The 27,675-nt window shown below is 47.3% G+C and overlaps 1 long non-coding RNA gene across 1 annotated transcript; it reads right to left on the reverse strand.

Annotated features, from left to right (window-relative positions):
- Positions 1-1,834: 1,834 nt before the first annotated feature.
- Positions 1,835-26,980, reverse strand: LOC140429572 (uncharacterized). Its single transcript, XR_011949124.1, has 3 exons — positions 26,459-26,980; positions 23,364-23,512; positions 1,835-4,808 (listed from the first exon to the last, which is right to left on the reverse strand). It is a non-coding gene; the product is annotated as an uncharacterized lncRNA (long non-coding RNA).
- Between the last annotated feature and the right edge of the window lie 695 nt (positions 26,981-27,675).

The raw sequence follows: 27,675 nt of genomic DNA on the forward strand, positions 1-27,675 counted from the left end.
AGGAATTATATCATTTAATCAATCCCTATTTTTTAATTGATGCTTCCTGATCAGTTTTGAGTATTCCCAGTTTTTAAAATCTGATTTTAGATTTCCAGTATCTGCAGTATTTTGGTTTTTGTTCTTTATTAATGATGTCTAAGGTCAGAATGTTACACTTCTCATGGGAACGGGTTGGCAGGGGGACAGAATGTGTAAAATCAGGCATAATGCCATGAATGCTTTCCAAGTGTCCACCCTACCCAACTGCTATTTCACAATGGGAGGGGAGACATCGGGCAGCCTACTTTGGCTGATGGCTGGAAACTGGTAATTTTGGCATCAAGGTCTTTTCATAGCCTCCAAGTGATCCTGCAACACGAGACATTTTTACTCCATAAAGTGGGAACACCAACTTGCTGTTGCGCTGAAATCTTTGCTGGACTCAGTATTTGATTTGGGCCACTTTAGTGTGTTATAACCACATTGCATTTCTGGTGTTGATAAAACCATTCTGAGGGTTTTTGAGGACCCAAACTCATACATACTTCTCATGATCAGACCAGTGGCTGGTCCATGTTCTCATGGTGCATTTGGTTTGGTCATCTTCTTCAGGGCAGATCGTTTCTCCCATTCTCACTCCGGATTTTCACTCACACCAAATTTCCTCACTGCAGCACAGTCATTTGACAAGTTAGTAAATGTTATGACTGTTAGCTTGAAACCACTGTGTACTTCATTCTTTTTGCCAAAGGACCCATTTGTGTTTGTTGTTCGCTATGCATGGTCTACTGTGCATGGGCATGTCTTAAACCCGTGCACAACTTCCTCTCAACTCATGAGAGCATCACCAACTTGATCCCATGCACCAACTTACATTTCGCAGATGAAAAATTGAGACTGACTCCTAATGCGAGTACAGCATTTTTTAAGCAGAAAAATACACCAAGTATTTTCTTAAATAAATTTAGAGTACCCAATTAATTTTTTTCAATTAAGGGGCAATTTAGCGTGGCCAATCCACCTACACTGCACATCTTTGGGTTGTGGGGGCGAAACCCACCCAAAAACGGGGAGAATGTGCATAACTCCACACGGACAGTGACCCAGAGCCGGGATCGAACCCGGTGTCGTATTAGGTACACTGGTCTAACACTGGCTGCAACTGGATGCAGCTTAGATCAGAAAGATACTCCAGACCTTGAAGTTAGTTCAATCAGGTTTATTGAACTAATAGCACAGTTAGCATAATTCTCTGTGAGTTCGACTCTCTGCTAACTTATGTGTGGTCACTCAGTCTGACTGAACCAGACTAGCTCTTAGCCACATGGTGGAGGTGTGAGATTGTAACAACACCGTTGTCTGACTCCAGATGTTCATCAGTGGAAAGACGTGGAGTGTGAGTGCCTCGTGTCTTTTATAGTCAGATCCCACCCCTGAGTGTCCTGCCTGCTTATTGGTCATGTCCTGTTCTCTGTGTCCATTAGCTGCTTGTCTGTATATCATTATGTGTGTGTCTGCATATCATGACACCCGGGTCCTCAGCGCCACCGTGCTGCCCCTTTACACCAAGTATGGCCTAAACTTGATTTTTGGCGCTGGAAAAATGGGGATGTCTTACACCTCGAGACTTACACGTAGTAATCTACAGTATTTATATTTAAGGAGAGAATCCTACCCTTTCCCTTTGATCATAGTGAGGAAGCGGTTACCCCTGGCAACATGTTGCTGCAGCCTTGTCCTGTATGAATAATATATTAATAATATACCACCATTGGTGGCTTATTCTCCTTGTTCATCATAATAATCATTGGATACTAATACAGTAATCACAGAACAAATTTCACTCGGCTGAACCATTTTTATTTTACTGCCATACATTTTAAAAGGAGCTTTTAAATGAACAAACATGATAATTTAAATGTGTATATTAACATATATTGATAAAATGTAATATAATTTATTTTTGCCTTTCCAGATAAAAAGTCAGCACATATGTCTGAGACTATTGTTTCTAATCAAACGTCTTGTAATTTTAGATTTAAAGAGATAGCATACATCAGCCCTTCCACAGCCATAGATTGTGTTATTACACTGATGTACAATCCCGAAGGTTAGCAGAACTCGGTTTCTACATCATGATTTCAAAATTTTCAGTTTCTTTCATTTTTTTGAACACTTTTTAAACTTTTGCCTCATTAAGGGCTGAAGTAGGGTTCCAGTGCTACTGCCAGCCCTCCAGTACCTTATCCGAATGACCATTCTTCTTGTGTGAACTTTAACAATGGGTTTATTGGATTATAGGCAGCATTTTGGTCAAACCCAATGGTGTTGTCTTGTAATGCCTTTGAACCTGAAACAATATTTTGTCTACTTAGTTCAATGTCCTATGTTTTTTTCATGAATGGAACGATCTGTCTGGACTGTACGCAGAACAATACTTTTCCTCGGTACACGTGACAATAAATCAAATTCAATTCAAGAATGTTGATGCAAATTGTGGTGCGCACACCACTGGCCTGGCACAAACAAAGCACAGATCATGGATTGAATTTGGGACATTTGGTGTCAAACCCATCGTAACGCCTGGATGTTTCTGAGGTTGAGAGCTGCATGTCTATAAACTTAGTTTATTTGAAAAACAAATTTTCAACAAAATCCTAATCTTAGTAGTCTGGTTTTTCAGTCTAAGCACTTACTGTCTGATATTTTAATTGGCTCCTGAAAGGTTAACTCACAAAGCTAGTGGCAGTTATAAATAAGCAACATTGTCAGAGATTTCTTTTTAGTATAAGCAGCTGGGAAGAATAACAAAATAGGATTATCAAGGAGAACATAGGGAAGAAAAATTTAGTTCAGCTGGAGAATATTCGGAAAAACTAACTGGCATTGGCTCAGACAGGGTTTCAAATACCATACTCTACTACTCATTCTGTTATTTTGATATATAATACCATGGTTTAGCACACTGGGCTAAATCGCTGGCTTTGAAAGCAGACCAAGGCAGGCCAGCAGTGCAGTTCAATTCCCGTACCAGCCTCTCCAAACAGGCGCCGGAATATGGTGACTAGGGGCTTTTCACAGTAACTTCATTTGAAGCCTACTTGTGACAATAAGCGATTTTCATTTCATGATCTGTTGAAGTGTTTTGGTTCGATGTCGGCAATTCATTGTGTCAGCATGGACAGAAAATAGTGAAATAATTCTTTCAAATCAGTTTACATTGCACCTTCTGTCCTTATTAGGGCAAAATAAAATTTGTTTTTCAACCTTGGACACGCTCCAAAAAATGAAATACATCACAATTTCTTCTGTGAATTTCTACAACTGCCTCCAGTGTCCTTGGACTGGGGAGGAGAAAACTCTGCCAGGGTTCCCTTTCCTTATCACTTTTCAGTGATCGCTGCTGGAAAGTGCTCTTGTTGGGATGTTGGATGAGCAAAGGCTCGAACCTGGCTGTGCTCCAGGGTCAGATAACTTGGCAATACTCAATAACTGGGCTTACACTTGTCGAATGGCTGTCAGCACTCAAGGAACCAAAATGTGGCACTGACCTTAGGAGAGGAGAAGAAAGGGAAAAATCCAACAATCATGATTGCACTGAGTTTGATTCAGGTCAGCAACAAATTTGGCACTGACTCATTCTTAACCTGTAAAATGTCGAGTGTGATCATTGTGAGTGTAATCACCACCATATACTGTGGACTAAAATATTTATCAGACTTGCTCTTGCCTTATTAATGTCCATTCAGTCTTGATACTGAATGTGGAATCAACGAGCAGTTATGCCTGAAACTACCTGTTCAGATGGGTCACTTATATTAAATACATTCAACGTCCCTCAGGTGAGCTCAGTCAATCTAAGTACAAACTGAACCAGAAATACAATGCATGACTATTCATGAAGGGTTAATCCACTGGTCTTGGTTTCCCGAAGTGGATTGTTCAAATAATTCTGCAAATTTCAGTTCAAAGAGATGCAGCTATTAACAAAAACCTTCCAGATTTCCAATCTTTCCCTTGTCCTGCTTTGATTCCATGTTATCAACATGCAAATCTGCATATTTAATGATAAAGAGGACACCTTTCACTGACTGCCATTACCACATCACAAAATTTCCTCCACCACCCCACTGTTGACCTAACTGTATCCATAGTCTCTGCCTGTGATACATTGACCCCACGGCAGCATCTCCCTAGTCAGGTGGTCATTCAGAAGCACCCCTATTATTTTCTAGCTATACTGAATGTCACGACTTATTATCACAAGAAAGTATTTTTTGTTGAAATCATTATGCTCCATGTGTTTAACTGCATTATTTTAGCCATCATCTTGTTAAGAAGCATTTCTTGTTCAAATTTGCAGCCCAAACTATATAACATGTTTCAGGAGTTCGGTCACTAAGATTTACAAAATACAGTAAATTTGTTTTATAGATAATGATGCAATAAATCAAACAACAAAAAATACTTACTAATATTCCATTGCAAATTCAACAAATGATTAGAATAAGATATGATAAAGTTAATTTTCACAGTTAGTAAGACCATGCATTCTAGTGAACTCAGGATGCCACGATGTCCTAAATCTATACATATAGACAGCGAGTGGTCATGTCTGACTGTTTTTATAGTCTGCTTCCTTGAAATAACATTGTCTTCTAATTGTCCTAAATCGGCCTAATTGCATCTTCAGTAATTAAGCACTGGATGGTATTTGCTGAACAGGACTTTCAATTGGTACCACAGGTTTCTTTTTGTCATCTTCATGAAACTTTTGCATCAGTTTTTTTTTGCTTTCAAGTCTTTGGTTCCATTCTTTGATGAGTCTGTAAGAAGAACACATTATGCCTTGTTCAATGTGTTATATGTACATTGTTTCTTGATTATTTCCCAATTATTTGAGAAAACATATTAATTGCCTTTGGCAGTATCAAACCTAAGAATAAGGCTATGGGGTGATTTTAGCTTTTGTCAATACTGTGAAGCAGAAGGTATTGGATGGGCCATCCATTACATATCACTCTTGATTTTAGTTTACGCTCAGTAGAAAGAAAAGTCAGGAGAGCCATATAACAGATGGCTAATCGGACATTGTGTATTGTACAATATCAGCTGAAGTTAAAATTATTTCTTCGGCACTTACATTTCCTGCATTTATATTTATCATGGGTTAAAGGGGATTGCCAAACATGTTGTGTGCCAATAGTGTTAGATTCACTTCAGATGATTATTTTTCTTAATTTATTTTCTTTCTCTTTCTTCCTCGCTTTAAGCTGACCCTTTGTCAGGTAACTATTTGTTCCCAAACCTAGGGGTTACCAAAATTAACCATAGGTCTTTTATCACTCCTAGGACTGGGATATCTAACTCCGCATTGGTTGAACCTGAAATCGTTCTGATTCATATGGTTCAGATACTAACTGTATAAGATAGCCAAGCTAATGCAGAAGCAAATACCAAAGAGAATCGCTCAGAGCACAACAATGCTGTTATCAAATCTTGATTTACTGTTGGATTTGCCCATTGAAAGTGATTAACATTTTGTTTTTCTGCGACAAGGACCCGGGTTTGATCCCGGCCCCGGGTCACTGTCCATGTGGAGTTTGCACATTCTCCCTGTGTCTGCGTGGCTCTCACCCCCACAACACAAAGTTCTGCAGGGTAGGTGAATTGGTCACGCTAAATGTGACCCTTAATTGAAAAAACATAATTGAATACTCAAAAAAACATTTTGTTTCTCTGTAAGCCTCATGTCTGTTTGACAGATCTAACAATTAATAGTCATAGATAACGCTCTTAATCAGTGTATCTAGAAAATGTTAAATACAATATAGACAACACTTTATGGTTTTGATTGGGCTGTCTTTGAACTGAGGCACAGGGCCCGATCAAACAATCTCGTGGTGAAGGTCTCATTGAGCGGTGGGGAGGGGGCGGTGGTGGTGGACATGGAGGGGAGGGGTGGGGAGGGGGCGGTGGTGGTGGACATGGAGGGGAGGGGTGGGGAGGGGGCGGTGGTGGTGGACATGGAGGGGACTTGACAGGTTGGTCAGATAACATGAGGGGGGCAGGGTAAGGTAGGCATGGGAATGGTAACGGGTATCGGCTCTGAGGGAAAGTAAGGATCATGATAGGGTCCAGGTAATGGGGGGAGGTTCAAGGGTGACAGCTGGGAGGTATTGGGTGGGTCAAGGGTGATGGGAGGATGGGGGGTTGGGTGGGGAAAGTTGGTTTATGACAAGGGGAAGGTAGAATACAGATGGAGAGACATCTGGTGGCGGCCATGGAGAGAGTGGTCGCACACAGGGCAGCTCCGGCTCACAGGGCCTGGGCTTGGGCTTTTTATCTGTTAGTGGGGTAGCTCCGGCAGGAAAGAGCTTCAGAACGTGGAGAGGGTGAGGTTCTCCCCAAGATTGGTAGCTACCTGGCAAAAATTGGTCAAAAACCTGGGTCAGGATTCTGTGAAAACCGGCAGGGCGGGCAACTCCGGTGGGAAGGATTGGCGTGAACCACTCCGGCGTCGGGCCGCCCCGAATCCTCCTCACCTTCAGAGGTTAGGCCGGTGCCGGAGTGGTATGCGCCGCGCCAGCCGCCAACTGGCGGTGAAGGGCCTCCGCCGGCCGGCGCGAGTTGGTGCATGCACGGGAGCGCATGCGTGTGCAGGTGTCATCCCAGCGCATGCGCAGGGGTCGTTCATCTCCGCATCAGCCATCACGGACTGTTACAGCGGCCGACGCGAAGGAATAGATTGCCCCCCACAGCACAGGTCTGCCCGCGGATCGGTAGGCCCCGATCGCGGGCCAGGCCACCGTGGGGGCACCTCCCGGGGCCAGATCCCCCCGAGGAACCCGGAGGCCGCCCGTGCAGCCAGGTCCCGCCGGTAAGCACCTGTTGTAATTTATGCCGGCGGGACTGGCCGAAAACGGGCGGCCACTCAGCCTATCGCGGGCCGGAGAATCGCGGGGGGGGGGGCGCTGCCAGCGGCCACCGACCGGCTCGGCGCGATTCCCACCCCTGCCAAAACCTCGGCGCTGGTGGGGCAGCCGGTGGGGGTGGGATTCACACCGCCCCCCGGCGATTCTCCGACCTGGCCGGGGGGGGGGGGGGGGGGGGTCGCAGAGTCCCGCCCCTGGTTTCTGAATTGGAGGGAACTCGCAGCACTGCAACAATTGGCGGGGGTGGGGGGGGAGATTAGACGGGACTTCAAGAGATGGGACACACTGCATCTGGTGCTGGCAGGGAGGGTCCAGATCATGAAAATGAATGCGCTACCAAGATTCCGGTTTGTTTTCCAGACCCACCCACTCTTTCTCCCAAAGGTCTTTCTTTGGAAATTGGAGACGGTGATCTCAGAGTTTGAATGGGCAGGTGCCGAGAGTCAAGAGCGTTCTGCTACAGAGACAGAGGCAGAAAGGAGGGCTGGCACTCCCGAACCTGCTTCATTATTATTAGGCAGTGAATGTGGGGAAGGTGAGGCGATGGTGGGGGGGGGGGGTGGGCGGGCAGAGTGAGTTAGGATGGAGAAGGAGCACTGTAGGAGATCCAGTTTGAGGGCCATGGTGACGGCTCCACTGCCGTTAGCTCTGGGGAATACACAGAGAGCCCGGCGGTACATTCGACACTCAAGGTATGGAATCAGCTGAGGAGGCACTTTAAATTGGTGGGAATGTTGGTGTTTACGCCACTATGCGGGAACCATAGGTTTAAGCCGGGGAGATGGATGGGATGTATGGGAGGTGGGTCTGGAGAGGGTGAGGCACTTGGATCTGGAAGGACAGTTTGTGGGATTGGGAGAGCTGCGGGAGAGATTTGAGTTGCCCAGGGGGAATGAATTGAGGTATATGCAGGTGAGGGACTTTGCAAGAAAGGAGGGGAGGACGTTTCCCTGGTTGCTGTGTTATACCCTGCTGGAGCAATTGCTGCGGTCGGATGAGTCGGGAGAGGGTAGGATTGGGGATATAAGTGATTGGTTTGGGGAGCGGGGGCGGGGAGCACAAGTGGTGAGGATCAAATGCAAATGGGATGAGGAACTGGGGGGAAATAGATTGGGGTCAGTGGTGCGAGGCGATGCAGAGGGTGCATGCTACCTCCTCTTGCGCGCAGATGATCTTGCTTCATAGAACATACAGAGCAGGACGAGGCCATTCGGCCCATCGAGTCTGCACTGACCTCACCTCAACCCTATCCCCGTAACCCAATAACTCCTCCTAACCATTTTTGGTCACTAAGGGCAATTTTATCATGGCCAATCCACCTAACCTGCACGTCATTGGACTGTGGGAGGAAACAGGAGCACCCGGAGTTAACCCACACAGACACGGAGAGAACGTGCAGACTCCGCACAGACAGTGACCCAGCGGGGAATCAAAGCTGGGACCCTGGTGCTGTGAAGCCTCAGTGCTATTCACTTGTGCTACTGTGCTGTCCGATTCAGTTCACAATTGTGCACAGGGTGCATATGACTCAGGCAAGGATGAGTAGGGTTTTTCGTGGGGTGGCTGACGTGTGTGAGAAGTGTGGGCGGGGACCAGCAAATCACACGCACATGTTTTGGGGGATGTGAGAAGCTGGAAAGTTGAAGCAGTGTTTGGGAATGTCCAAAATTGTAGTGGTGGAGGTCAGGTCGGACCCGATGGCGACGATCTTTGGGATATCAGAAGTGCTGGAGCTGCTGGAAGGAAAGGGGGCCAAGGCTTGCGGCCTGGCTGGGGAACCTGTATGACTTTCTACGACTGAAAAAGATGAAATTTGAGTCGAGGAGTTGGAGGAGGGCTTTGAGGCACAGTGGGGGTTGTTCATGACAATGTTTGAGGAATTTTTCGTCGGGGGGTAGGGAGTAAAAGGGGGAAAATTGTTACAAACTGTAGGTTATTGAATGTATTGTTGTGTATGTTACAGTTCTTTTTTTTTAAATACATGTTTGTAATAAAATACATTTTAAAAAAAGATGATGGAGAGAGTTTGAATGGTGACTGCACCATTTTTCAAACCTGACCATCAGTCAGTGAGATAATTCGAAGTGAGTGGCTGATCTTTTTGGGTGGATGGAGTTCAAGGTCAACACTAGTGGTCGACTAAAAGGTGCCTCAAAATTATGAGCCAAATGGATGTCAATCATGCTCAGTTGTGTTCTCCTCTCCGTGGTGAGGCTCACATGGCAGCAGGTTGTTGCCGTTTCATGGGTCTCATAACATGGAGATCCCAGCAATGTCTGGACCTGCTGTTCATTCTGTGTTATTTGCCATTGGCAGCAACCAGAGGCAGGATGTCAGGAGAGAGGGAGGTGGATGCCTCCAACGGGCCCGGCTAGTGGATGACTCAACCCATGACTCCAAACATCCATCTTCCTGGGTAAATTGTAATGGCTGACAAAGGCGAGTCTTTCAAAGTTGCCATTGCTGTGATTCCGTGTTTACACTAAAGATTGGCCAAATTGGCAAGGTATCCAAAGGCTGTGAGAACCCATTGTATCCCCAACATCACCAAGTTCCAGAGTGCAGGGAGTGAAATGGGGATAAGATAATACTTCTTAAACACCTTTTATTTTATAATTTCATGATAGCTGAATCTAAAAGCAAGAATGCCTGTGCACAAAGACACATTTGGCAACAATTTGGAGTACATTGCATTTTTAAATTAGCTTGGCATTCCTCACTGCAAATGGTAGAAAACATATACATTAGACATAGTAAAGACAAAATTAGGCTCAATATTTATACACTCTTTAGCCATCTGGGATGGCCACTTCCAGAATACAAAACAGATGTTTGCAAAGATTGCAGGGAACTATAGACAATGCTAAGAAAACAAGCAGGCACAGAGTCTGTACATGTATTGGGACCGCAGCTCCCAGACGAGACTGAAACTGTAGGCCTATGGCCCATCTCCGGGAACAAAGGGGAGATACTCAAGTAACCGAAGTGGCTCCAGACCTCGCGGCACCAGTTCCCCAAATCGAAAGCACAAACAAAGCCAGGCCAATGGCCACCTAGGACACGCCCAGCCATCAGGGCACCCATCCCTTTATTGGTCAAGATCAATACGAGTGATCAAGAAACGGCCCAATTGATTGGGGCCAAGTTCAAGGCCCGCCCAAAAGCGCGCGAAGCCCTTTCAGGTATAAGAAGAAGGCCCCGAGAGAGAATCGCTCTTTTGGAATCGGCTCTCAAAGCGGAGAGACCCGTCCACCAGCTGCACCAGAAGAAAGTAAGTCCAAGGTCAACGCTCGCTACCAGACGGACAACCTTAGCTGTTCTCTTGTACCACTTTGACCCCAGCAGCCTCAGATCCGAACAACGGCCATTGTTCCTCTGACTGAGTGGGCACCCGAAGCTAAGTATAGGCTTTAGCATTAGAGATAGTTTATTCTGTAGTATTTCATGCATGAGTAGATATTGCTGTGTGTGTAAATAAATAGTATTGACTTTGAACTAACTAACTGGTATACCGGCTCTTTGATCAGTATTCGGGTTTGAACCTTGTGGCGGTATCGAAAGATACCTGGTGACTCTAAAGCAAACATAATTAGGATTAAGGAAGGCGACCATATTGAGAACCAAATAAAGAGAGCAACAACTCTGTGGTCAAATAGCCTGTCCATAACCCCATAAGGACACAGGGCAGCACGGTGGCACAGCAGTTAGCACTGCTGTCTCTCAGCACCAGGGACCTGGGTTCAATTCCGGCCAGGTCTGTGTGGAGTTTGCACTCTCTCCCCAGGTATGCGTGGGTTTCCTCCCACAGTGCAGGTTAGGTGTATTGGCCATGGTGAATTACCCCTTGGTGTCCAGGGATGTACAGGTTAGGCTAGGGTGTGGGCATAGGTGGTGTGCTCTTTCAGAGGGTCGGTGCAGAATCAATGGGCTAAACGACCATTTTCTGCACTGTAGGAATTCTATGGTTCTAAGAAGTAGAAGGAGGTGTAGGCCATTTGGCCCATCAGGTCTGCTTCACCATTCACTATGATAGGAATAATTGTATGTACATCGGTTGTGGATTCTCGTTTTGCGCTGTCCAATGGGTGTTTATTCCCGACCGGATCCCCCATTTATCACCCCCCCCCCCCCCCTTCCCCTTCTAGTCATCTGGCTCTTCAGCTCCTGTTTTCTGTTCTTGTGTGATTGGCGGGATGCTGTGTGTTTTGTTGATTGGTTGCTGATCTTGGTGGGTTCTATGTTTCATTGTTCCGTCCCCACTCTCCCCCCACCCCTTTCATTGGCATATGTTATTGTGTTGTGGCTTTCAGTTCCCTCTGGTTACTGGCTGTTGGCTGCAAACAGGTCTTGGAACAACTGAGTGAATGGCCCCTTGTGGCCCCCATGTTTTGTGGAAACCTTCTATAATAATAATCTTTATTAGTGTCACAAGTAGGCTTACATTAACACTGCAATGAAGTAACTATGAAAAGGCCCTAGTCGCCACACTCTGGCGCCTGTTCGGATACACTGAGGGAGAATTCAGAATGCCCAATTCACCTAACAATCTGATCCCTGGATGACGAATTTGATTTTCTCCATCTGGAGAAGTTCCTACAAGTCGGACAGCCAGCCTGCAGCTTTGGGTGGTGCTGCTGATCACCAGCCGAGCAGGATTCTCCAGCGGCCGATTACGGAGGCAAAGGCAAGGGCGCCGGCCCTCCTCCTTATGAAGAGATCTGGCTGTTCTGATACCCTGAAGACTTCCACTCTTGGGCAAGGTTCCACCCTCATCCCTACCACCTTGGACATTGCCTCAAAGAAGGCGGTCCAAAACCCAACAAGCCTGAGGAAAGAACAGAACACTGTGGGCATGGTGGCCGGGCCTCCTTGGCACCGTTCACATCTATCCTCCACCTCCGGGAAGATCTCTAGTTAAGTGGGCTCTGTGTACCACTTTCAGCTGCACTAGGCTTAGTCTTGCGCAAGTGGAGGTGGAGTTGACCCTATGCAGTGCTTCGCTCCAGACTCCCCACCCTATTTAAAATCCCAAGTCCTCCCCTCACTTTTTTGTGTCTTATCCAGTTGTGTGTTAGCCCTGCCCAGTAGTCACCCATACATGTCGCCGCTGTTCGCCTTCCCTAGGATGTCCACGTCCAGTAAGTCCTCTAACAATGACTATTGCGGTTGTCGTGGATATGTCCTCATTCCCCTATGTAAGACATTTTGACCTGTATTTTAGTTCATTCCCCCCTGACAGCTGGAGCTTTTCTGTTAGTTCCTCGAGTGTTGTCAGTGTGGAAGTCCCTAACTGTCAGCGTCCCTCTGTCCGGTCTCCACCTTTTGAAGGTGGTATCCATTGTCGCGGGCATGAACCTGTGGTTGTTGCAGATGGGGCCTTAATGAACATTTTGTTTAGCCCGAAGTGCTGTCGCAATTGGTTCCACGACAGGAGTGTTGCTATCACCACTGGGCTTATTGAGTATTTATCCACGGTTGCCGCCCAGTGGTAATATTGTAGGCTTGGGAGTGCTAGGCTCCCCATGGTTCTTGCTCTCTGCAGTACCCTTTTTGGGATCCTTGCGTCCTACCCCTCGCCCGCCCCCACGCAAATGCCATGATCAGTTTTTCTGACGAGTTGAAGAAGGCCTTGGGGATGAAGATTGAAATGGATCTGAACAGGAAGAGGAACCTGGGCAGTACGTTCATCTTGATCGTCTGCACCCTCCTTGTCAGGGAGAGTGGGAGTGTGTCCCACCTCTACAGGTCTTTTTTTACTTGCTCCATCAGGCTGGTTCCATTTGTGGATCCATGTCCATTCGTGAGCGAGTTGGATCCCCAGGCAGCGGAATTTGCGTTGTCTCTGCCCCTCCTCCTTGTAGGTTCAGCAGGAAGACCTCACTTTTTGCCCAGGTTGAGCTTGTAACCCGAGAAGACACCAAACTCTCTCAAGAGCGCCATGATTCCTTCCATGTTGCTTTGCGGATCAGAGATGTAGAGGAGCAGGTCATCCACATCGAGCACAGAGTCTCGCTCTGACTCCTCTCTGGAACCCCTTCCAGTTCTTTGCCGCCCTAAGTGCGATCGGCAGTGGTTCGATCGCTAGGATGAACAGCAGCAGGGACAGCGGGCATCCCTGCGTGTGCCTCTGTGCAGCTGGAGGTACTTAGAGCTGGTAGTGTTTGTTCGTACGGTCACTGTGTGAGTGTTGTGCAGGTGTTTGACCCAGGCGGTGAACCCTGCTTCAAGCCCAAACCGCTCCAGTACTTCTGTGAAGTCCTTCCATTCGACCCTGTCGAATGCCTTTTCAGCGTCCAGGGAGATGATCACCTCAGGTGTTCTCTCACCGGGTGGGGTCATGATCACGTTTAGCAGGCGCTTGATGTTCGATGTTAGCTGTCAACCCTTGAGAAAGCCTGTTTAGTCCTCTGCGACCACCTCTGTAACACAGTTCTCAAGCCTTTTGGCTAGGATCTTGGCCATATATTTTTGTGTCTATGTTTCGCAGCAAAATGGGTCTGTAGGACCCGCATTCTGTTGGGTCTTTGTCTTTCTTGGGTATCAGCGAGATTGAGGCTTGTGCTTGTGTAGGCAGCAGGGTGCCCCTCACCAGTGAGTCTATGAACATCTCCCGCAGGTGCGGGGCCAGTGCATCGCAAATGTTTTGTAGAAGTCCGTCGGGAATCCGTCTGGTCCTGGCACTTTCCATGCCTGCATGGAGTTGATGCTCTCCATGACTTTTTCCAGTTCTCGCGTTGCTTCCAGTTCCCGTCTCCTATCCTCGCCCATGACTGGTATGTCCAGTCCATCAAGGAATTGTTTCATCCCAAGGTCCCCTTTGGTGGCTTGGAGGTGTATAGCTCCTGGCAAAAGGTCTCAAATGCCTCGTTGACTATTTCCGGCTCCGCTACTAAGTTGGCTCGGTGCCTCTAATCTGGATTATTTGCCTCTTGGCTGCCTGCTGTCTCAGCTGATGAGCCAGCAGGCAGCTGGCATTGTCTCCATGCTCGTACAGGGTCCCCCGTACCTGGTGCAGTTGGTGCGCTGCTTTCCTTGTGGAGAGCAGATCAAAGTTCATTTGCAGCTTTTTCCTCTCCGCCAGGAGCTCTACAGTCGGGGCCTCGGATTATCGCTGGTCTACTGACAGTATGGAGTGGACTAGCTGGTGCCAATCTACCCTTTCTCCACTATCTCTTTGTGCTTTGTCGGCAATAATTTCACCCCTGATCACAGCCTTCAGAGCCCCCCAGAACGTGGAGGGTGAGACCTCCCCATTCTAAATACTCATTTATGGCCTGTGATATTTTCTCGCAGAAAGCCTTATCGGCCAGGAGGACCATGTCCAACCTCTATGGGAGCGTCTCCAACCTCACATCCCTATAATGTGGAGCGTGGTCGGAGATTATGATTGCAGAATATTCCGCTCTTATTAGCACCAATTTCCCCACTATAAAGAAGTCAATCATGGTGTATACATTGTGTACTTGGGAGAAGAAGAACTCCTTCTCCCCTGGGTGGGTGAACCGGCATGGATCCACAGCTAGTGTTATGGCCTCCCTCCTGGGGTTGGTTGTGTGACCTGCCATTGCCCATTCTCTGAGCTCTCTACCTGCCATTCCCCTCACCCTTTCCTGCGCACTGCTGCCCTCGCTCTTTCCTTCTTCTATTTCACCTCTCGTCTCCAGAACGAGGCAGTGCAGTCCTGTGCAAAGTGTTCATCAAGTTGGTTAACAGTTAGCAAATAAACAAATAAAGTCTCTTCCGAAGATCTCTTCACCGTTATCCCTACTGCTGTTTCTCGAGCCCCTACTGCTGTTTCTCGAGCCCGTTTTCCAGGACAAACTTGTCCGTGTCCCCAGGGGCCATGAAAATATGTTTCCTGCCTTTGAATGTGACCCAGAGTTTGGCTGGGTACAGTATCCCAAACTTTACGCCGCCTTGTACAGGGCGGCCTTTGCCCTGTTGAATTTTGCCCGGCGCTTGGACAGGTCAGCCCCAATGTCCTGTAGATCCTGATCTGTTGACCTTCCCAGTTACAGTTCTTTCTCTGCCTCACCCAGCAGAGGATACTTTCCCGGTCTTGGTACCGGTGCATTTTCGCGATTATCCCCCTCGCTTTTCCCTTGCTCTGGGTAATGGGCGAAGCTACCAAAGGGCTCTGATGGGCTGGGGAAGCTATCCTTTCCCACCTAATTGCCCAGCATTTGGGCCACATAGTCCATGGGCTTCCTACCTTAGATCCCCCTCAGCAGGTCCACAATCCGCAGGTTGTGACACTTCAAATCGGTTTTCCTGGTTGTCGATTTTTTTCTCTTCAGATTCCCTGTGTCGCGACCAAACTTGATACTTCTTTTTTCAGGGCAGCAATCCGGTCACCCTGGTCTGTTGCGGCTTTACCAGCTCTTTTCTGGTGATTTCCTGAGCTTCCAGTCGCCTCGCCACCTTGTCTAGGGCCACCTGCAGGGTCAGCAGACCTTCCGCAACCGTACCCCTGACCGCAGCTTGAATATCTCTTCTCTGTTCCCTTGAGAAAAACATCCTCCACCCATCCCCTGGTGTGTGTGTGTGTGTGTGTGTGGGAGGGGGGGCTCCTTGTGTGGCGAGTGGCTCCTTCTCGCTCTGGCGAGGCCCATGTTTCGCCGGCTCAGCCATTTGTTTCTCCTGGCTTTTTCCGCTTCTACTTTCCACACGGTCTCTGGAGTGGCTGTTGTTTGCCATTTCCCTTTGCGTTGCTGTTGGTTGAGGTGTGGGGATGTATTTTCCTTCGTATTAGCGGGCTATTTCGGGTGAAAAAGCCTATTTTCGGGTTCGTAGCAGGAGAGCCACGTGATGTCTGACCTCTCAGCACATCCCCATCAGCGGAAGTCCCCAGCCTTCAACATACTTAATGGCCCAGCCTCCCCATAGTTATGCACGAGGACCCCCAAACATTCTGCAGTCTTTCTCCATATAAATATTCAACTCCATTATTCTTCCTTCCAAAGTGCAAAACTTCACATTTTCCTACATTATATTCCATCCACCAAGTTTTTGCCCATTTACTGAACCTGTCTATATCCCTCTGCAGACTACTTGTGTCATCCTCACTGCTTGCCTTCCCACATATTTTTGTGTCATCTGCAAACTTGGTAATAGTGCATTCACATCCCTCACCCAAGACATTAATATATACCGGGCGGGATTCTCCGGTCTCCGACACTGAACGCACATTCAGCGATCGGCTGGAGAATTCACGTTGGCGGCAAAATCAGGGGCGATGCAGCTTTTGCGATGTGCAGCCCCTCCAAAACGGTGTACTCTAGGAGTACGCCGCACGCCGTCTGGGCGGCCTCAGGACATTACCCGAGGCCCTCCCCTCGATGTTATGCCCCCAATGGGCCGAGTTCTCGACGGCATCGGTCGCGTGTGGTATTTTTTTTCGGAACTCGGTGTGGCGGCTGCAGACTAAGTCCAGCGCCGCCACAATCTAACCTGGCCAAAGGGGATCGCTATTTGGCAGGCCAGGTCTATGCGCGGCAGGTGCCATGTTGCACGGCGCGGCCACTGCAGATCATCACCGTGCGCATGTAAGGCCACAGACCCGGCAATTCTCCGGCCGTATCCGCAGCTAGGCTCTACGCTGCATGCCTGCTAGCACCCCACCGGACGGGGGATCGGTGGCCATTTTGCACCTTTTTTCGGTTGTAAAACGCCACCTTTCCCACGCCGGCGTCACCACTCAGTCTCAGAATCGGAGAATCCAGCCCATTGTATATAATTGTGGCCCCAATACAGATTCCTGTGACGCTCCACTAGTTACAGGTTGCCATCCAGAAAATGCCCTCTTACCCCAACTCAGTCTTTTATTAGTACTGACTCCCACATTATATTGTGGGGGTAGAGGTACGAGAAGACAATCACTGCCCTTGTCTAGCCAGCAAAATCAAACATTTTAAAAAATATATATATTTTATTCAAAAAAAATTTCGGCCAAACAAAACAGTACAAAGATTTTTCCCTTTTACAACAATAAAATATAAATAATAGTGACCGTTTTTAACAAATAAATAACTAATATATAAACTAAATGGCAACTGCCATAACAAAATATTAACTCTCCCAAATAATAAAGTCAAACAAGCCAATATACATATCCAAGTAAAAATATCCATACAAAAACACCCGAGGACCCACCCACCCGAGCCCGAGCCCTTCCCCCCCCCCCCCCGGGTTGCTGCTGCTACTTTCCCAGTTCCTTTATCGTTCTGCGAGGTAGTCAATGAACGGTTGCCACCGCCTGGTGAACCCTTGAGCCGAACCTCTTAGTGCAAACTTTATCCTTTCCAGTTTTATAAACCCTGCCATGTAGTTTATCCAGGCCTCCACGCCCGGGGGATTAGCTTCCTTCCACATTAACAATATCCTTCGCCGGGCTACTAGGGATGCAAAGGCCAAAACATCAGCCTTCCTCGCCTCCTGCACTCCCGGCTCTTCTGCAACTCCGAATATAGCCAACCCCCAGCTTGGCTCGACCCGGACCCCCACCACCTTCGAAAGCACATTTGTCACCCCCACCCAGAACCCATGCAGTGCCGAGCATGACCAAAACATGTGGGTGTGGTTCGCTGGGATTCTCGCACATCTCCCGCACCTATCCTCTACCCCGAAAAATTTACTGAGCCGTGCTCCGGTCATGTGCGCCCTGTGCAAGACCTTGAATTGTATCAGGCTAAGCCTGGCACACGAGGACAAAGAGTTTACCCTGCGTAGGGCATCTGCCCACAGCCCCTCTTCGATCTCTTCCCCCAGCTCTTCTTCCCATTTTCCCTTCAGCTCATCCACCATGATCTCCCCCTCGTCTCTCATTTCCCTGTACATATCTGACACCCTACCATCCACCACCCATGTCCCCGAAATCACTCTATCCTGAATCTCCTGCATCGGGAGCTGCGGAAATTCCCTCACCTGTTGCCTCACAAAAGCCCTCAATTGCATATACCGAAATGCATTCCCCTGGGGCAACCCGTATTTTTCCGTCAGCGCTCCCAGACTCGCAAACGTCCCGTCTAGGAACAGATCTCTCAGTTGCACAATCCCTGCTCTCTGCCATGTTCTAAATCCCCCATCTATTCTCCCCGGGACAAACCTATGATTGTTCCTTATCGGGGACCGCACCGAGGCTCCCGTCATTCCCTTATGCCGTCTCCACTGCCCCCAAATTTTCAGCGTTGCCACCACCACTGGACTTGTGGTGTATTTCTTCGGGGAGAATGGCAACGGCGCCGTCGCCAATGCTTGTAGGCTGGTTCCTTTACAGGACGCCATTTCCAGTCTCTTCCACGCCACTCCCTCCCCTTCTCCCATCCACTTACACACCATTGAGATATTGGCGGCCCAGTAATAATCACTTAAGCTCGGCAGTGCCAGTCCCCCCCTATCCCTGCTACGCTGCAAAAAACCCCTCCTCACTCTCGGGGTCTTCCCAGCCCACACAAAGCTCATAACACTCTTCTCAATTTTTTTGAAAAAAGCCCTCGTAACCATCACCGGGAGGCACTGGAACACAAAAAGAAATCTCGGGAGGACTACCATTTTGACCGCCTGCACCCTGCCCACCAGTGACAGGGACACCATGTCCCATCTCTTAAAATCCTTCTCCATCTGTTCCACCAATCGTGTTAAATTAAGCCTATGTAAGGTTCCCCAGTTCCTGGCTATCTGGATCCCTAAGTACCGGAAATCTCTTGTTACCCACCTCAGCGGTAAATCATCTATTTCCCTGCTCTGCTCCCCCGGATGCACCACAAACAACTCACTCTTCCCCATATTCAATTTGTACCCCGAAAATTCCCCAAACTCCCCGAGTGTCCACATTATCTCAGGCATCCCCTCGACTGGGTCCGCAACATACAGCAATAGATCATCTGCATACAATGATACCCTGTGTTCTTCTCCTCCCCTGAGTACTCCCCTCCACTTCCTAGAGTCCCTCAGTGCTATGGCCAGCGGCTCAATTGCCAATGCAAACAGTAACGGAGACAGGGGACACCCCTGTCTTGTTCCTCTATAAAGACGGAAGTAGTCGGACCTCTGCCTGTTCGTGATCACACTTGCCACCGGGGCCCTATATAGCAGCTGTACCCATCCAATAAACCCCTCTCCAAAACCAAATCTCTTCAACACTTCCCATAGGTAGTCCCACTCCACTCTGTCAAATGCTTTCTCAGTGTCCATCGCCACCACTATCTCCGCCTCCCCCTCCGGCGGGGGCATCATCATCACCCCTAGCAGCCTCCGTATAATTGTGTTCAGCTGTCTCCCCTTAATGAACCCAGTTTGATCCTCGTGGACCACCCCCGGGACACAATCCTCTATCCTTGTCGCCATCACCTTGGCCAGGAGCTTAGCATCCATGTTCAGGAGGGAAATAGGCCTGTAAGACCCGCACTGCAGCGGGTCTTTTTCCTTCTTTAAGAGTAATGATATCGTCGCCTCCGACATAGTCGGGGGCAACTTCCCCCTTTCCCTGGCCTCATTAAAGGTTCTCGTCAAAAGCGGGGCCAGTAGGTCCATGTATTTCCTATAAAATTCCACCGGGAACCCATCCGGTCCCGGGGCCTTCCCCGCCTGCATGCTCCCAATCCCCTTTACCACCTCCTCCACCTCAATCCGTGCTCCCAGTCCCACCCTCTCCTGCTCCTCCACCTTCGGGAATTCCAGCCGATCTAGGAAATGCATCATTCCCTCCTTCCCTTCCGGGGGCTGAGCCTTATACAGCCTCTTGTAGAATGCCTTAAACACCCCGTTCACCCTCTCCGCTCCCCGTTCCATCTCACCTTCCTCATCCCTCACCCCACCTATCTCCCTCGCCGCTCCCCTCTTCCTCAGTTGTTGGGCCAGTAACCGGCTCGCCTTCTCTCCATACTCATACTGTACTCCCTGCGCCCTCCTCCACTGTGCCTCTGCCTTGCCCGTGGTCAGCAGGTCAAATTCCATATGTAGCCTTTGTCTTTCCCTGTACAGTCCCTCCTCCGGAGCCTCTGCATATTGCCCGTCTACCCTCAGAAGTTCTCTCAACAGTCGTTCCCTTTCTTTGCTCTCTTGCTTCCCTTTATGGGCCCTTATGGAGGTGCTGCTCCTTTTCCTCTCCTACCTCCAGATCTACCCAATGTGGAGCGTGGTCCGAAATGGCTATGGCCATGTACTCCGTCCCTGTCACCTTCGGAATCAGTGCCCTTCCCAGGACAAAAAAGTCTATCCGTGAATACACCTTGTGAACATGGGAGAATAATGAAAACTCCTTACTCCTAGGCCTACTAAATCTCCAGTGGTCTACTCCTCCCATCTGCTCCAGGAAGTCCTTAAGCACCTTGGCCGCTGCCGGCCTCCTCCCGGTCTTAGACCTAGACCGGTCCAGCCCTGGATCAAGCACCGTATTGAAGTCTCCCCCATTACCAGCTTTCCCGCCTCCAGGTCCGGGATACGCCCCAGCATACGCTTCATGAAGTTTACATCATCCCAGTTCGGGACGTCTACGTTCACCAGAACCACCGCCTCCCCTTGCAATCTGCCACTCACCATCACGTATCTATCCCCACTGTCCGCCACTATGGTCTTTGCCTCAAACAGTACCCGTTTCCCCACTAAAATAACCATCCCCCTATTCTTCGCATCTAAGCCCGAATGGAACACCTGCCCCACCCACCCTTTACGTAGTCTAACCTGATCTGCCAGTTTCAGGTGCGTCTCCTGCAACATGACCACATCTGCCTTTAAGGTCTTTAGGTGTGCGAGTACCCGTGCCCTTTTAATCGGCCCATTCAGCCCTCTCACGTTCCACGTGATCAACCGGGTTGGGGGGCTCTTTACCCCCTAACCCCCCCCCCCCCATGTTGACTAACCATCCCCTTTTCTAACCCAGCTCCTCACCCGGTTCCCACGTACCCGTATATCCCACCGACTGTGCTCTCCCGTCCCGACCACCCCATCCCATAACAGCTCCCCCTTCCCCTTATCAGCAGCAACCCAGTTAACACCCCCCCCCCCCCCCGCCGCTAGATCCCGTTCTAGCGTAGTTGCACCCCCCCATGTTGCTCCCAGAAGTCAGCAAACTCTGGCTGACCTCATGTACCCCCGTTTGTCCTCGGCCCCTCATTGTGCGAGGCCCCCTCCTTCCTGCGTCCCCGTTCCCGCCACAATTACCATAGCACGGGAGCAAAGCCCGTGTTTCCCACTCGGCCCCGCCCCTGATGGCGCAGTTCCCTTCTCCTTCCCCATACTCCCTCCCCCCCCCCCCCAGTTCCCCATACAGTCTCGCCGGCTGCAACATTCCAAATTTAACCTTTTTGTGGAGCACCGCCTTGGCCCGGTTGAAACATGCCCTCCTTCTCGCCACCTCCGCACTCCAATCCTGGTACACGCGGATCACCGCGTTCTCCCACCTGCAGCTCAGAGTTTTCTTCACCCATCTGAGAACCATCTCTCTGTCATTGTAGCGGTGAAACCTCACCACTGTGGCTAGAGGTATTTTTCCTGCCTTTGGTCTTCGTGTCAGAACTTGATAAGCTCCCTCCACCTCCAACGGGCCCGTCGGGGCCTCCGATCCCATTAGCGAGTGAAGCATCGTGCTCACATATGCCCCGACGTCCGCCCCCTCTGTGCCTTCGGGAAGACCCAAGACTCCTAAATTCATCTCCTCGAGTTATTCTCCAGGGCTTCCAACCTCTCCACACACCTTTTGTGCTGTGCCCCGTGCGTCTCTGTCCTTCCCACCAGGCCCTGTATTTCATCCTCATTCTCCGCAGCCTTTGCCTTCACGACCCGAAGCTCCAACTCCTGGGTCCTCTGCGCCTCCTTTAGCCCTTCAATCGCCTGTAGCATCGGGGCCAACACCTCCTTCTTCAGCTCTTCCACACAGCGCCGCAGGAACTCTTGTTGCTCCGGGCCCCATACCAAACAGCCACCTTCCAACGCCATCTTGCTTCGAGCTTCCCTTCCTTGCCGCTGCTCCAGTGGATCCACTGCAATCCGGCCGCTATCCTCTCCTTTCTCCATGTTTATCCAAGGGGATTCCCTCCTATTTCACCGCACAATGATTTTGGCCGTTAAATATTGCCGTTGGGGCTCCTAATAAAGAGCCCAAAAGTCCGTTTCAACGGGAGGTGCTGAAACGTGCGACTTAGCTGGTCATCGTCGCACCCGGAAGTCCAAAATCAAACATTTTGATGGAAAAATTGATGGTTGAAAAAGATATTGAAAATTTTGCAATGCTCCAGTTCTGGTCTGTGAGAGCTTTGTAAAACATTTATCGATATATGGATTATGAACTATCTCTGGCTAATTTCATTGTGAGCCACATTTTGTCACTATTCTGCATTTTCAATTTTTTAAATTAAACATACTGTGGTAAAATGCCACATTATATTTCTTTACCACCTGCCCCACAATTTTATTTGCTACTCTCGCGATAGTATTGGCTTCAGCTGGAGTGTGCACCTGCATATAATCACAGCCCTTAACTCCCATGTGTGAGTTTAGACTGTGGGACAGCATTCCCCCTCCTGCACCTGAGCATATATAATGATTTGGATGAAGCCCATGTGTGCGTGTGTGTGTGTTTTGGGTAGAGGGCTGGTATAAATGTCTGGGAGAAAACCTATCTGATTTTTTTGAGACAAAAGCTCAGTTGACTGGACAGCTGGTTGGTGATGCAGAGCAAAGCCAACAGTGCAGGTTCAATTCCCGTACCAGCTGAGGTTATTCATGAAGGCCCCATCTTCTCAACCTTGCCCCTCGTGTGAGGTGTGGTGACCCTCGGGTTAAATCACCACCAGTTAACTCTCTCTCAAATGGGAGAGCAGCCTATGGTCCTCTGAAACTGTGGCAACATTTATTATTTTAAATCCCACAGCAGTCATTGCATCTCCAATAATGGTTTCCCTTCCCTCCCCTGACTGTCTGAGGCTGTGTGGCACAATTGCTACCAGTCGAAAGAATTGGTCCCTAAATAATCGTTCAACTCAGTAACAATAAAATAAAGTTATTTGGAAAAAACATAATGAGCAATTTGGCAGGGATACGCCAGCTTCCCTGTCCTTCACCATACAATCCGTGTCTCTGCAGTGACAGTATGAAACAGCATGGGGCTAAATCTCACCCACTTGTCCGCCATAACTTCAGCGGATTTGCGGTTTCTGCATGATGTCAGGGTTATTGCAGCTCCTCTGCCAAGGTTACAGGCAGGTGAATGAAAGAGTCACTATAGAAGTTGATATGAACTCATTAAACACCAATCCATTGCAATTTACTGTGATGCTCCATTCATTGCACTTCCTTGATTATTTGCAGCACGTTATTGCAGTATGCAAGCTCGTTCTAAATCATAAAGTCTAAGCCACAAATACGATGTTTTCAGCAAAGTGACTCCTGCAAATCAACCCCAAACTGTCTTGAATTACAACTTATTTGCAAAGTAATCAAACAACGCACCTACTAAGGGCACTCTTATCCAACCTCATCCTTTCCTGCTCCAGCCACTCCGTCTGCTTTTCAATTCTCTTCTCCCAGATAGCTTTCAGATCATATTGGGGGGCAGCTGCTCTCTCCCGACTGGACAAATAAGATAGCCTGTCCATTTCCTAGAAGAAATAAGTACACTGTGACTGGAGCTCATGATGCTGTGCATAATGATCATTTTTACAGCAATAGGGGGTGGTTTCCTCAGGGTTCAGCTCACAACATTTTGTGTCTTTTGTACCTTTTTGATGCCCACATTTTCAGTTTAAGAAATAATGTGCTGGAAATTATTCTATTTTTATTGCACCAAGAGATTGAGCATTACTCCCAGTGAGATTAAAAGCTCCCTTAAAGTTCCAAGGCCTTGGAACAGTAGCCTTGATTAAAATACTTCTTATCCAGGCAGATGTGAAAAATTAAGTAATGAGTTAATCTTAAGGGTGGAGGATCCCTAGTTCTGCAAGTAAAGTATTTGGGTTTACTTTTACGTGTTTCTTGTTCTTTTGCAGTGGTTCCTTTTTGTTCTCTTTTATCACCATTCAAGGTAAACAGCCATGATGTCACAAAATGGCAGAAAATGCATACTCCTATTTTTGAAGCTTCATAGAGGTTTGCAGAATAAACCTCCTGCTTCCCCAATACCTATTCACAGATTCATCACCTAATTCACTTCCCCTGCAAACTACCCCCACTTGTTGCCTTCCTCTCCCCTCCAGTTGTGCTTCTGGTGCGCAAGTGGAAAATCTCCTGGTTGCTTTTAGGCTGCACTGTTTCTGTCAGTTCAAACTGAGAAATAATTTTTCACACTTCATTCTTAATGCTTCGATTTTTAAAAATATTTACGTTCCTGCATAAAGTATTCCAAAGTGTGATTTTAGGGGGCAGCACGGTGGTGCAGTGGGTTAAGCCCTGCTGCCTCATGGCGCCGAGGTCCCAGGTTCGCTCTGGGTCACTGTCCGTGTGGAGTTTGCACATTCTCCCCGTATGTGTGTGGATTTTGCCCCACAACCCAAAGATGTGGATTGGCCACGCTAAATTGCCCCTTAATTGGAAAAAATGAATTGGGTACTCTAAATTTATTTTTTAAAAGTGTGATTTCAGAAAATGACACAGAAAATAAGACTTTCTTGCAAAATAAAATTTCCCCAGATATGAAAGATTTACTTGTAAACTCCCACTCCTCCCTCCTTTTCCCCTCTACTCTGCTCCCCTCCTCCATACCCTGTTGTCCTTTTCCTGAAGATGTTGATTCCCCAGTGGGGTAAATTCCACAAATTTAGTCAATCTGAAGCACTAATTATCTCACCTGAGGAACCATTCCTTAAGTGCAACACAAAATGGCAGAAGGTAAATCACAATCAACCCCATCCTGTCTTCACTTGGATGTTCATATGCACATTCCAAGTAGTTGGATACCAATCAGGAATAGGAACGTTGCTGTAATTGTTCTGTATTTGTTTCCCCGGCGCCCAAATATATATTTACTCCCCCAGTTCCCCTCCCCCCCCACAAACGGATGCCTACTTATGTGCCAAAAACAATTCTGCCAATTGTACAGAGCTGCTGTTGTTGAGCTAGCACATAATGCCCTACCAGTTATTTTGTTCTAACTTTTTTCTTTGTTGTTGTTTGTTTTGTTTTTTTGTACATGTTTCCTTCCATGTATATTATCATAGAATTGACAGTGCAGGAGGAGGCCATTCGGCCCATCGAGTCTGCACCAGCCCTTGGAAAGAGCAACCACACCTCCACCCTATCCCCATAACCCAGTAACCCCACCCAACACTAAGGGCAATTTATCATGGCCAATCCACCTATATAGTATTCTATTTTGTGTACATAACGGTACATATACTTTATTCAAAAACCCAATAAAAAACATTTATTAAAAAAAAGAAATAGGAATGTTGGTCACTTTCTTTCTTCACTAATCGACAGGCAATGAGGACAACTCCAACATACCAGCTGCTAAGATCTGCAAAGGTTGCCCAGGTCAGGGACCAAATCTGGGCGCCTTCTGGTGTGTGTGCAGCTCACCGACTTAACCAGCTGAACCATTAGGGAAGCATGCAGATTGCAATTTAGGGTTAGGAGTTTAATTAATACCACCTCATTCTTTGCAAGCATGGTGATAGTTTAAGGTTGATTTTTTAAAGTTTACACTGGCTATGAGTATCCTACAAAAGTTAAATGCCACTTTGATTCTGTATTTGAAATACTGATATACTCATTCACAAATCAATGATAACCATAAATTAAAATATTTGTTACATCTTTATAAATAAATTCAGTTAAAATATCAGAAAGAGGGCAGCACGGCAGCGCAGTGGGTTAGCATTGCTGCCTCATGGCGCCGAGGTCCCAGGTTCGATCCCGGCTCTGGGTCACTGTCCGTGTGGAATTTGTACATTCTCCCCGTGTTTGCATGGGTTTCGCCCCCACAACCCAAAGGTGTGCAGGTTAGGTGGATTGGCCACGCTAAATTGCCCCTTAATTGGAAAAAATTAATTGGGTACTGTACATTTTAAAAAAAATATCAGAAGGATAGCATATTTCAGTCAACATTTACTTAACTTTGTAAATTTGTACCAGGTTTAATTTGATGGTAAACCTGTACTCAAAAAAAAGTGTGAAATCGTTAAACATTTTCCAAGATTGATGAGACAAATATATAATTTTGGAACATATTCTATTGAATTATTCCATGTTGCTGTAGCTCAGCCAGTTGAAATGCAGTCTCACTACTTGATTAGTTGTACATAGATCCTAGAACTTTGATGGATCTGATATGATGAAAGATTGGTTTAAATCAGGACAGGCTTCCAGCTGAGAATATTTGGCAGTCATATTTGATACTCGCACTTAACAACAGTTCATTTATTCAATGATCTCCTTACATCATACAAAACGCAGTCAATGCAAATTGTTGGAAACAACTGCAATTCACTATAAATATTTCTGAACATTCAAACGTTTGAAGCACAGTAATTCCAGAGAGGAACTCCGCATCAAGGGAGTTAATTTCTCCTCAGAAATTGCAATCACATTTTAAAATACAATTCACTTACCAGAAGTGGATTTTTTTTCCCCCTCTGACAAAATGGTTGTTCCTCGAACTGTGATGATGCCTATCTGTTTAGGGACATAACCAGAGCGAGTAGTGGTGAACCTGCACAAGCTGCATTTCTTTTTGTTGGGTCTCCGCCTTGTTTATAAGAGAGCTGATGACAAGTCTATTTTGAATACAGATCTTGGATCAGAGGGCTTGTCTCATTCCATGAATTTTGTAGCATAGTATGCATGATGACATTATAGAATGTGAGCTCCAGAAGCATCATCCATGGAGTGGGATAGTTGCTGGCAGGTGTCATTAAACGCCTGCAAGCCAATCATAACTTGGCAGGGACATTTGGCAATGGATATTTCTTTGAAAAGCACATCATTCACTTCAGTGCAGCTTTCATGAGTCTTGCTCACTTTGCTTTTGGTATAACAGGAACCGCAAGTGTGAAATAGCTGGTGTAACAATTCATGATGCAGTATCACATTACCTGGAAACTGGCAGAGAAAACACATTTGATTCTTGACTTGTGATATAGTCAAGTAAGATTTCAGAATTTAACTGTTAAATGTCACAGGGTCACTCATTAAAGTACAGCAACAGCATCCTGCCATGTGTCAAATTCTGTTGCAGATTCAAATGCTCCGATTGATTTGTAGCTATCATTTTAGATCTTATATTTCTGTCACCATCACTTAAGTGAAACGAAAGACCGCAAGGAAATGAAAGACAGCAAGGAAATTTTGTTTCCAATCAGTTTTCAATTTTACTGTCAGATAAGAAATACCGACAACATATTCAATTATTCAAAATCGTATTTTATTTGTGTAAAGGATGAATATTTGCACAAATTTGCTTTCATTCTGCAGTTTTCATCCTCCAAACATACTGGCTCACATTGGATACACATTGCCAAGTGGTAATTCAGCAGAGATCAACGTTCATATCTGAGCCCAGTGTATGAATTGTTCAACTGTGCAAAGGGCTTAATGTCCCGGAAAAAATTTTTTCCCCCAAGATGATTATTGATAGTGATTAGTAATGGAATGTGGGTAACCTTGTTGATTCTTCCCTTCCCTAATTTGTGTCACCGAGGCAAGCAATTATATCCTTATCATTCGCCCAGGTTAATTGAGCTCACACAACTTAAACCAAAGATTAAATCAGGGGTTTACCTGGGGATTGTGTAGTTCCTGTGACAAAATGTTTTTCTTTTTTTTATAA

Source organism: Scyliorhinus torazame, chromosome 9 (assembly GCF_047496885.1).
Source record: "Scyliorhinus torazame isolate Kashiwa2021f chromosome 9, sScyTor2.1, whole genome shotgun sequence".
Taxonomy (NCBI): domain Eukaryota; kingdom Metazoa; phylum Chordata; class Chondrichthyes; order Carcharhiniformes; family Scyliorhinidae; genus Scyliorhinus; species Scyliorhinus torazame.